We start from the raw sequence: 12,552 nt of genomic DNA on the forward strand, positions 1-12,552 counted from the left end.
GAAAGAGGGTGCCAGAGTAGGAAAGGTATCTAACTTCAGTAAACCTATGTGATAAAAATAAAACAATGGTTGCTCTCCCCACATTGTATAGTTCTGATGTTGTGCCATCCAGTCTGGAAGACTGCTTGTAATAGCAATTAGCAAAGAAAAATTGTAAATGATGTTGGGAAATGAAAATGTAATTGGCTATATGAAACAGTTAAGCTTTGGCTGTTGTGACATGATATAAGGGGCCCTATTTTAGCAATCTAAGCACACGGCTTGAAGCGCGTGGCACAGGTGCGTTCAGGGCGTGTTCAAATCCACTTTTGCTAGTTTGACGGCATTAAAAACGGTCAGTACGCCAGGCGCATGGTTCAAAAGAGTTGTACTTATTGTCTTCATTAATTCATAAGTGTGTTTTGGCCGTAATATGCATAAGCAAATCAGAGTATCATCTCCCATTCCCTTTAACAGCCCGGTGCGTTTGCACCGGTGCTCATTGCTATTATGATGGCGGATTTGCACCATAATATTTTCATTTTTAATCTTATGGATGTGTGTGTGCTGCTGCGTATCCTTGTGTGTGTAACAAAAATATTGTGCGCATGCTGTGCACAAACATAGGCGCATTATGCAATTGTTCTGTTAAAATTCAATGAAATGCTGCCCTATTGACTTTAGAGCAGGTTTTTGTTGGTCAATATTGCAATCAATTTATACTGATGCAAATTAGCAATTTACCAAGGATTCAGCTGAACACACCTCCCTGTAAGACCAGCACGCCCATGGGCGCAAGGATGGGCACAGGTTCATTTGCTAATTAAACAATGTGGGCGAGGGATGGGAAATTAACAACTGCGTCAGTCTTAAATTAGTGAAGACACTTGTGTTGGGCTTTGTGCTGCGCTGCACCGGGTGAAAGATAGGGCCCAAAGTGTCTTGTGGATGTTTGCTGGGGAATTCTAGTGATATTAAACTAAACTTATTATTTTCTATAGATAACCTTTTTGACAATGTTATGTGGTGCAGTTTTGTAGTAGTTCAAAAAACATTACAGTTAGTAAAAGACAAAAGACAAAAAATGCATTCAACTCACCCCCCTCAGGTCTGTCAGATCATTTATTTATTGCTACTCTCTCTCTCCCACTGTCTGCACAGATGCATTTCATCCATTTTAAGACATTATAATGCCTAGATATAACATCTGATGGTCTTCCAGAATTAATAGATATGATTACATACTGTTCTACAACGACTAGACAATAGTGTAAAAATGTGATGTAATTTAGTAAATTAACTATTTAGTGACACGTTACTCTTTAATATGGTAAAAGTGTACCAGATTGTGATCTAGCAGCCCAAATGTTCATCTCAAATATTAATGAAATGACATCTCAGCCTATTTGACATACCAGATGTTTCACTGCTGGATGATGATGTGACAATAATGACTTCAGCTTTTTCCTGGGCCTGTCCTCCCTAAAGCTTAACTTGAGGATCTGACTTGCAATCTGGTAATTATCTGTTATATGACAGAGACAGTGGCTGAAGTTGCACAATATTATTTTACCATTTGAGTGACAACCAGTAAGGTATTAGCATGAAAATCAAATTGCCTTATCATTGGTTTACTGCTGTGCGCACCCACGAAACTACAAATGGCTTCGCAGAGAAAAATTGCCCAGTCAGAATTTAAAAAAGTGATGTTTCCAGTCTTGTCATGCAGAATTCATATGTTTCAAAAGTAAAAAGTAATCAGACAAAAGATTTAGAGCCATTCTTTTAATTTACAATTTATTGTAAATAAATTTTACATTTGTAATTGTAAATTCTTTTAATTTTCAATTTATTTAAACATAACTGAGGTTCATATTAAACTAAATTCCTGTCGAAAAGCCATTCTTTTAATTTACAATTTATTTAAACATAACTGAGGTTCATATTAAACTAAATTCCTGTCGAAATGCCTGTTTACTCTGATTGTTGTGTTTGCATATTCTCATTGGGCTCTCAGTTTGACTATTGGTGTGAGAGAGACTCTTTATGGGCACATAAAGGCAGTGCAAATGGTAAACAGAAGGGTGATTTCAGTCAGCTTGCAATTTGCCTTAAAAACACTAATGTGTTAGTGTTATTATCACAGTCCTAAAGCATGAATGGTTTGACTGCTGTGTTTTAGTAAAGTAGGACTCATTGGGCTTCCTTAGATTTGTACAACCCACAGCCATGCTGACAAATGAAACAATCACAATCTGCATTTGCCTATTGATAAATGTAATTATTTGTCTGCTCCAAATGCCTTCAGGTCTGCGTGGAGCTGCTAGTATAATGCATTTTGTTTATCGCTGTTTACTTTAAACTGGGAATGTTTGAGCTGATTGGATGAATGAGATACACAAAGCTGTACAAGGCAGTTTGTCCATGAAGATCAGAGTAGGACTTATGTTAGCTGCCATATCTTAAGGCACACAGACACACACACACACACACACACACACACACAACACACACAACACACTAACATAAAAACAATTCATACACAATAGGTTATTTACAACTTTGTAGCATACTATACAAAAGCTATTTGAGCATAGGTTTTAATGAAACAGTTTTACTGGTGTGATGGATCATGTCTTAGTAAATGCCATGATGCAATTTAGCAAATTTATGATCTCAGTGGCTGTTGATAAATAACTACTAGTTGTTGAGGGGGATAGTCTAGATAATAAACAGTACATTATTCAGATATACAGAGCTCAGACCTTCATGTCCATAAATAAAAGCACTGAGGGCCAGATTTAGAGGCTCACAGAAGCCAGAGTCAACCTCTGCTCTAAGGCTTGTTAGGATACATGGTACAGGACGAGTTGTTACTGCAACAGCTGCAGCATTGCACATTAACCTATACCCACACTAACATTGTTATATCTGGATCTCTTTTATCCTTTACTTACTCAGCATTTCCAAAGACATACTGATTCTGATTTGTTAAAAAGCCCAGTATCCTGTGATTGCATTCTTGTTGGTAGAGTTGGGTCAATTTCCGCTTTCACTAGTCTTGTATTATGTTCAAGGCTGAACCTCTGTAATTCTACACTAACCAGTTGAACTGGCATTTTTTTTACTATGTCATCTTCTGGCAAATTAAAAAGTACCTGACATTAGCAACCTGTTCCGACAACTTTACAGCACTAAATCTAAGTGTTGCAAGCAATGTTGGGCAGTAACGTTACTTCAATGACTTATGAATACCGTCAGCGTTTTCTGAATCAATTATCTTTTTCGTGGAGCTAATGTACATTTCCCTGAGTATTCTGAAGCTTAAACATGGAGCTTTCTTCCGCGGTCTAAAATAAAGAGTATCACTCGTGGCACCGCCAAACACTTGTGTTGTTACATGGACGTTTAAAAAAATAGCTTCAATTTAGGCCTACCAAACTACTATTGCAACTGTATGTTGATGTGGCTTATAGTTTGCTTTATTTATTTGGGGGCTAACGTTAGCTTCATTGTAGTGAAGCTTTATGCAATGTTGATCAACTGGTAATGTTATCTTAGCTCACTAAACTTTCCAATATCTTGCTGAACACTGGTAATAGGTAACATGACACCGTGCTTAACATGATGTTTGTATAAACAAAGTAAGTAACGAAGGAAGTAACGAATGAGATAACAAAGTAAAGGAACCATGTGGTTTGCAGTTGCTACATTTTCATTTCATGCTCTCTCATCAGTCTCACTCGGGTGCAGCTGAGACAAGAGCCGGTATAACAGTTTGGTCCGGTGTTTGGCTTGATATCAAATCACTTTGAAAGGTTTACACAGACCCAAGCCTACTTGTTGGACAATTCTGTGCCTCACGATTTACTTCCAGTGCCACTGCTAATGCCAGAAGTACTGTGACCTTTATTTACTGTAGCAAAGCCAACGGTAAGGTTGCGGAGGGATGTTGGTGTGATGGATGAGAGAGTAGCATGCCAGACATGCAGCATACTGGAGTTTGTGTCCTGTCACCGTCCTGCAATAACCGTTAACCTTTTTTACGAACCATATTCACAGTCTTACCCTAACCCTAATAAAGTGTTTTAATTGCCTAGCCTTAAACATACATAAACCATATGTTATGTGTATTATTTTACAGGATTTCAAAAATGTTGTCATTGGATATTACAATTGCAAACTTAATCAAACATCAAGTCAAACATAATCCAGTGTTTCACAGAATCATAAATATCTGACACTCTGGTTGACAGGATTGATTTAAACATGTCATTACAGCAGTTCACACTGACCGACAGTGATAGACACCAGACAGAGATAGTTACATAATGTAACTCCAGATTTTATGGGTTTAGGCGCAGCCCTCTAAGGCTATCACTACTGGGTCTATCCCTTTGTGCTTGCACAGTCGTGAAGATTTTATTTCCAGGTCTGCTCATGTAATATACAGTAACTGCGGACGTAGTTGAGGCCCGTGCTGGTTGCAACGACGGAAAAGAGAGCCTTCGCTTTGCAAAGGGATAGACCCAATAGTGATAACCTTAGAGGCTGACACCTTTATGAAAAAGAACAACTAAGTAAGAACATCTTACATCTAAATTCATCTAACATGAACCACTCTTTATGTCTGTCACAGCACAGTGTTGATGTGACGACAAGTCAAAGCCAGCTGTGCTATTAACATTTTGTTTCATGCTTTTTCATTCCACGACTCATATAAGCATAAGCATGCTTTCAGTAGGACTTGCATTGCCACATTCAACATCTTTTTTTTTCTATCTGTTTTGTTCTGCAAATGTTTGCGTTGTATTAGAGATCACCCGTTGTTAAAGTTTACCATCCTGACTTGAGTGCAAACACACTATCATGAGTAATATATGTTACACACATGGTGCGTACCGTGCATTATGAGATAGATCACCTGAAAGTGTATAACAATATTTATTGAGAAGACTGGTGATTAGACTGAGGCATTTCCATTAGGCGAATTGGCTTGAAATAGAATGAAATGAAATAGATTTGAAAGACAGTATGACAGAATAACAATAATATTAAAACAAGCATCCAAAAACTCAATAAAAGATCATTGGTCAGATATGATGAAGTAAGATTTGTGAGCGTAGGGACTTTGCCAACAGAAAATTAGAACACGACAACATAGCAGAAACCTGTTCAACTTTTCTCTATGTTACATACAGTACATCTCCTTATCTGACCAATTTGCTTGTTTCCACTAAAATAACAATACAGAGCGCCAAGTTGTTTTTGTTTTGTTTTTATACCAATTGCTAAAATGTTTGTTGACAATTTTTGACAAAAACATCAAATGTGTAACATGTTTTCATCCATGCTACAACTTTAAAAAAAAAAGTCTATAAGATGTACACTTAAAAAAAACTTGGTGTCGTCAATGTTCAGTAATGTTAGCCAACAGCAATAATTCATCACTTGGAGCTTCACAGTAAAGACACGCTACTTCCTTCACATTAACATACATGTAATGTTTAGCAAATTCAGGAAGTCATAAGCAACAGCAATAGCTAAGCACATCAACATTGACTCCAGAAATCTTTGGAAAAGAAGTAATAATTTGGATCATGGTGTCTATTTTTGTGACGCTTAAGACAAAGTACCTATTTCTTTTCTTAGAGAAACTCTTATTGTATATCTTCAAAAAGTTAATGATTAAGCTTTTTGTGTCTTCATGGTATCCATTATGACTTTACAAATAACTCCTTATAATCTTCTAGATCCAAGGCTCCATGACACACGATGGTGAAACATTTACTAGTTTCACCAAAGAAGAAAAACTCCCCTTGGGAGTTTAAATTAGAATACTCTAGCACTCATAGTCTGGTGATTTTCTTTTTCTTATCTCACACAAAAAATAATTTCAACGTTTCCACAGGGTGTTTTTTTTTAAATGAGCTCAAGGATGGATGCTGAATAATTTATTCAGACCTGTGGTGAGAAAAATGGTGATGATTTTGTGGCTGTGACATCAGGACTCTCAATCATAAACAAGAATCAGAGGAACTGAATGAATTTCTGTGACTCACCCATGCTTTTGATCGATAGCTGTCTAAATATCGTAATTTGCATCAAGAATTTGCGCTTTAATTGTTTGATGTTTTGAATGAATAAACTATTTTTATTCTTTTTCAATGCTTGTTCTACAGTACATGTTTCTATTTTTAACCATGTTTGAATTGCAGGCACCTTCTACTTTTATTTTGTTTATTTCTGCAATAAATCCAGCCCCTCTTTATTATTTTGTCAGAAAACCGAGCTGTTCTCAACTATGGGCTTCAGATTCAAATAGGATTATTCATTCTTTTGAGTCTCTCATTCAATTGCTCGCTCACACACACACACACACACACACACACACACCACAGTAGGGTGCCCCTGGGAATGTTACACCATTGGGACACGCATGTTCTACGGTGCCAAATGAGCTCTCAAAAGCATAAAGTGTGTCAGTCGTTGCTTGGCTCTGGAGGCTGTGGGCCCTGTAGAGCTCATATTCCATCAAAGCAGAGCTGACATCAGAAATCCCTTTCATTTAGAGAAGGCACATTCACACAAACATAGAGAGCTACAAATTTAGTCTGGTGAGATGGCCTGCTCTGTTTTTGATGTGAAGTTGTGTGGAATTAGATTTGGTTCAAAAATAAAATTGCTTCAAGAGAAAATTTGAGATTTTCTTCAAACGCATCTTTGTAACTTGGCTGTTAATTTGTGCACCAACCAAAAATCTGTAAGCAACACAAAGCCAGTCATGTTTGATTGCAGCTTGCAGGGTCGGGCAATGCAAGGTATGGCAGCAATGATAACATGAGGAAGATTTAGAGTAATGCAAATATGTTGTGTAGCATGGGAGAGGCAACTTTTAAGTTCTTTTCAAAGTGTTGGGTCAAAAACCCTTCTCTGTGGGTAGTTTGGGTGATCTTTATCATTCATTTTATTAATGTAACAACAATAATAATGAATAAAAAACAAGTGACAGCACACACATTTGCGCAAATACATTTTCAATTGCCAGTTGTTGAACTAACGGGGCCTGTATAATCTTAACATGGCCTAACCCTAGTTCAGGAACTATCAGGGCAGAGTTTGCATGGCTGATCTTCTTCAAGCAAGGATTTATGCCACATGTATTAGTATCGGGACCAGAGATGGGCCCTCATTGTTGATTACTATAGAAGAGCCAGAAAAAGACAAAGAGAATGTGCTTCTCTGTATGTCTACTTTTTAATATCTAGTACATTCTCCTCAAAGATCAGACTCACACGACAGTAAATACAATCCCTCATCAATCTAATTTGCCTAATCTTCATGGTTCTTCAGATGGAGTGGAAACCTCAACATTGTCCCAAAAATTAAGTTCCCCTGGTTATACCTACTTCCTGGAACCTTTTGATTATAAGATGTCTATTTCCTATTTTGTTGTGAATCTCACAGGAAAAATAACTTCATTCCTACCTAAAGATTCCTTCCAAAAGTTATATAAGCCATTTTACAACCATAACTGATTATATTTGTATTACTTTTTTGAAATGATGTGTTCACTAGTAATGAAATTCCTCAGAAATTCATTGTTGAAAGAAATTCCATATTTGATGAAGACATCGTTAAGGTTTTAATATCTTAAGTTCATGAATTTGTTTCAGCGTGTAAACAACGGTAAAAGAGAAAGAGAGACAGGTAAATAGGGTAAAAAAAAAAAGAATGCCAAGATGGAGAGCAGCAGATGATATTAATGAATGAATAGGGAGAAAAATGAAAACTTGAAAAATGTAAAGGAAAACACTGATATATCACTAATGCATCATTTAAAAGCAACAGCCTAAAGAGACTGTAGAAAGGGTGCAAATAACTTATTTGGGTTTGTGAGGGTGGGGTATTTCAGGTAATTGATTTGAATGGCATCAGAGCCGATCTGCGCATTCTAACATACTATTCCTACTTTTAGACACGGTCAGAATAATGATGTCATATCTTAGACTTAGCTTTATTAATCTCTTTGGGATGACTCTTGCAAGGAAATTAAATATAAATATTAAACATTATATTGTTTATGAATGGCGAAATGATGATGCGTTGCTTTAAATTTTGCTGCAGCAAGGACTTGTGGGATGGCATTAGCTCCTTTCCTTTACTAAAGGATGGTCCAAGGTATCCTACGCTAAAGGGGGTAACAAAGGAAGCAATGAAGCACCTTTCCTTATCACTTGGACAATTCCAACGGCTCTTAGCATGGCAGACATGTATTGTCTGCCAAATTTGAAGAAATCAAATGCAACTGTTCATCGACCGTGTCATGACAGACGAGACTCATTGTTCTTGGTCTGTAGTTTGCTTGACTGCAGTCACTTTTAACATGTAGTCATTGTGTTCTGTGATTCCTCTTTGCTTTGCTTGTACTGATCCTTAGTGGACATTGTAGGTAGAGCTATGTTATTCTTTAAGTTTCTAAGTCTCTAACTTTTGCGTTGTATTTTCTATTTTGTATTAGTTGAAAGAAAAAAAGAAAGAGCAAACTTGTAAAACCGTTACCTCATTTTGTTGAAGCTGTGAAGATTGAATGTCCTTTAGTAAATATGCAAAATTTTGTTAGAACGACTATTTCCATGGTTAAATTAATCTATGAAAAGAAACGTGTAAGTAGCTGGATGAATACATACTACACATGTTGGTAATATGTTTCACATTTTGGGTTAGCAGCTAGCTTGAAGGAGCACTACTACTGAGTTCTCTGCTAAGTTAACTGTACATTCCTATGTTAATACTCACCTGAGTTACTTATCATGCAGTATAATTTTTCTAGATCCGATAAAAATAGTTACCTTTCTTGTTACCTGTGGAGAGAAGAGAGAAAAAATACATGTGCAGCAAAATGCATGGACATTCAAGTATTATGTTTAATTGCATTAAGTAAATTGTCATTTCATACTTTTTACATGTCATTATTTTATTTGCAAATGTGTGCAATATATTGACAAATGCTTTGTGTTGTATCTTTCACTTTTACATAAGCGGCCAAAAATAAAGCCACACCTCTTCTAACACACGTTTTATTGGAGTTTCAATTTGCTGTCTGTCTAGCCTTTCCCAGAGATGTAATTGTGAGGACAGAATATATTGTGTCACGGTACATGAATGGTGTTGACACATATGTGTGTGCAGTTCCTTTTGGCAACAGCAATTTACAAGATTTAGTCAAATAGTATCCTTTTTTTTACACAAGCATATTCAAAGTCACTTTTGTTGATTTGGTATGATATCATTTTAAAACCATGACATATCTTGTTACATTCAGTGAGTTAAAGATTGTTGCACATGACACAGACCCAGCAACATTCATCAATCGTCAAAGAAGTCTGGTTCATTAAAATAATGAATAACTATATTCTCCACAGCATTGACCATGATGCAATGCAGTAACGAGATCTGCTTTAGTGAAGCAAAGCACCGTATCATTCACACACTCTTTCTTTCACCACTAGTTTTACAGTAAGCACTAATGCAGTGCTTTCTATTCTCCATTCTCACAAGACTAAAGGTAATGGGTTCATGACCTAATCGTCAAGACAACAGATGCATAAATGTATGTCATTACAGAGCTGGGACTTCAGGTTGAGCTTTGGGTTGGATTACATGCTGCACATTATGAATGCAACTATAGCGTATTGCATCAATATTACATGTCTTTCCTTCTTTATGGTTCAGCTAATGGTGTACCATTATCCATCAAGTATGAGAATACTTGTACATTACAGAATGGAACAATGATTGAATCACATCTACACAGCATCCTTCTGTCTTAATGCTGTGACCAGCAGAACTGTATCATTTACAGTGAATTTTCAGATACTGTGCGGCAGTTGCACTCTAATGCTAATGACTGTTGCTGCTTTAGTTTCCCTTGCTGTTAGTCTCTGTCCTAAATGAAGTACTTTTTTATGTCTATTTCTAATGACTCTCTCATCCAAGAGCTTTGCATCACTCTGGGACCAGAGCTGATTATGTGTGGCTCTGTAGAGAACATTTGATTAATAACTGCTGTTGTTTTTGTACTTGGACACTCGACTCAACCTCTCCAGTTTATACAAGCTACATTAGTGAGTGATAAATGTGGTCAACTCCTATTATTCTGATTTGTCTTCTCAATTAGTTTGCTTGGCTACATTTGACAATGATGTGTACTGCTTTTACACACAATAAAGTCAATTATATTTGCAGGGCAGAATATTAAAAATCACCAATTTGCCTCAAGGGGCTTTTCAATCTGTACAGTATACAACACCCTTGATCCTTGAGTCGGATAAAGGAAGAGGAACCTTATAAAACTCCCCCTGAAAACATTTGAACAGGAATCAAAATGTGTGGTAGTAACCAATCCAGTCATCAGCTAGCATGTAAATGCTATCACATATGTTTTACGTTTTTAAAATGAGCACTGACAGATTTGCAAAAACATAATGTTGACAATTTTTCAAGAAACATTACTTGCATTAAATGAAATGCATGAGCCCTCAAGATCCTTGCTTGTAGCAGCTAGTATTCTTGATGAAACCACTATACTTTTTTTAACACTGTTGATCTGCTTTTTGTAGTGATGGATCCCGTTTCCATCCAAGATCGAGTGATAGAGGGTAATATGCCTTTGGAGGTTGAATAAAGCACATATAAAGATAACATGATTAAACTCCATCATCTCTGATCCAAGTAGAGTGTATTGCTGCTGACTTCTATCTCTTGGGTGGGTGTACAAGCCACAGATTTGCTCAGAACTCAGTGGACCAGAGTCAGTCCAGCGGGCCTGTGTGTCTCTGGGGTAGAGGGCCTCTGCTGGGACACATGGCTGCCTATTTGTCCACCATCTTTGGGAGACAGAGAAGTAGAAAGAGAGAGAGAGAGAGAAAATGTTAAAGTAAAAGTTCTCGGGCTGGATGCCAGTAAATGACTAATGAAGGATTTAATTGTTTTTGCACACATGTGCTTCCTGTTTTGTGTGTTAGCTAATGTGTGTCACTTCTGTTCCCTTGAGGTGAATGATTATAAGGTTTAGACGCAAAAGTACAGCAATGTGACACACCACTGTGTTATGTCTGTCAGGGAGCAGATGTCTTTTTTTAGGACTTTTCCATGCTGTCATGGTGTCCCATCATCCCAGATGGATGCTGTCAAGCAGCTTAATGATGCATGTTTTCCCTCATGGGCACTGGCTATAGCAGCAGTTTACATGCAGAGCAACAGTCAGACAAGCTGTAACATTCACCCTCATGCCCAAACTCACACCTTTTTAATGTTTGAGTGCTTTGTAATTTTACAAACATAACACTCTTGACAGCACAGATTAGACCTTCTATAGCATGACTCAAGGAGAATGTATATTGTGAAAATGATTACATCATTGTCCAAGACATGGGATTTTGTTTTTAAGTGAAGCAATCAAAATCACAAATGGACACTGTTTCCGGAGTCTTTAATCAAATATGTATTAGAAAAAATGTCAAATAAAATAGCAAAACAAAAATCTATCTAAGTATGTTCAACACCATCTAATCGTTTAACAAGTTGTTGAAGAATTTAACGTACCAGTTATGTGATATCACACTATGATGTTTTTCATACATGATTCTGGAGAGAAAATAAGAAACAATGTGTAATCCTTTGTGCACCAAATCCAGATTTTTGGGGTTTGTCCGAATACTAAATAACACTGGTCAAGATTCGGCAGAATCCGGAACCAAATACCGAATCCTACTCCCATCCTTAGTCCATAAACAGAGTAAACACATTAAAGGTCCCATGACAAGGTGCTCCTTGGATGCTTTTATATTAGAGGTCCCCTAATACCATATCTGAAGTCCCTTTCCCCAAATTCAGCCTTTGTGGAGATTTATAGCACAACAGAGCCAGTCCTACAATGAGCTTTCCTTAGTATGTGTCATTTCTGAGTCTGTAGCTTTTGAGGAGGTGAGGGGGGGGAAGCAGAGAAATGGGAGGTAACCTTGCACCGTATGACCTCAAAAGGAGGAAGATTCCAGTTTGGCCCATCTGAGCTTTCATTTTCTCAAAGGCAGAGAAGGATACCCAGGGCTCAGTTTTTACCTATCACCATTTTAGCCACTGGGGGACCTCATATTAATGTTAAAAAAACTCATAAAGTGGAATTTTCATGGGACCTTTAATGAAATAAACAACGTCCACAGCCTCTAAAACAGTTAAATGTAACAACTTAATGTTGAAATCACACTGTTTTCACATCATAGGATGTTTTGCTAACCAGTGTATGAGGAAGGCATGTTGGGTGGGTGAAATTAGATAACTAAAGTTAGCAACGTGGGTATCAGGGGGGGCTCAGCTATCTGGCAAATGCCATAAGGGTCGGACAATTTCTTCTTTTTTTAAATGTGGGCCGGCCAAATTTTTCTTTTTTAAATATACAAATAATCTGTTTTTACAGGCCGACAGCGCATAGGATGGGATTCTATCGCTTGAACGATTTCACTATGATTTCCCTATATTAATGATAATCATATTGATAACAATAGGCTAATA

General features: G+C 37.2%; 1 protein-coding gene across 2 annotated transcripts in view; it reads left to right on the top strand.

Annotated features, from left to right (window-relative positions):
* Positions 1 to 12,552, top strand: part of lsamp (limbic system associated membrane protein) — a 603,277-nt gene that overhangs the window by 250,996 nt on the left and 339,729 nt on the right. The gene's annotated exons all lie outside the window — the stretch shown is intronic.

Source organism: Etheostoma cragini, chromosome 3, assembly GCF_013103735.1.
Source record: "Etheostoma cragini isolate CJK2018 chromosome 3, CSU_Ecrag_1.0, whole genome shotgun sequence".
NCBI lineage: Eukaryota > Metazoa > Chordata > Actinopteri > Perciformes > Percidae > Etheostoma > Etheostoma cragini.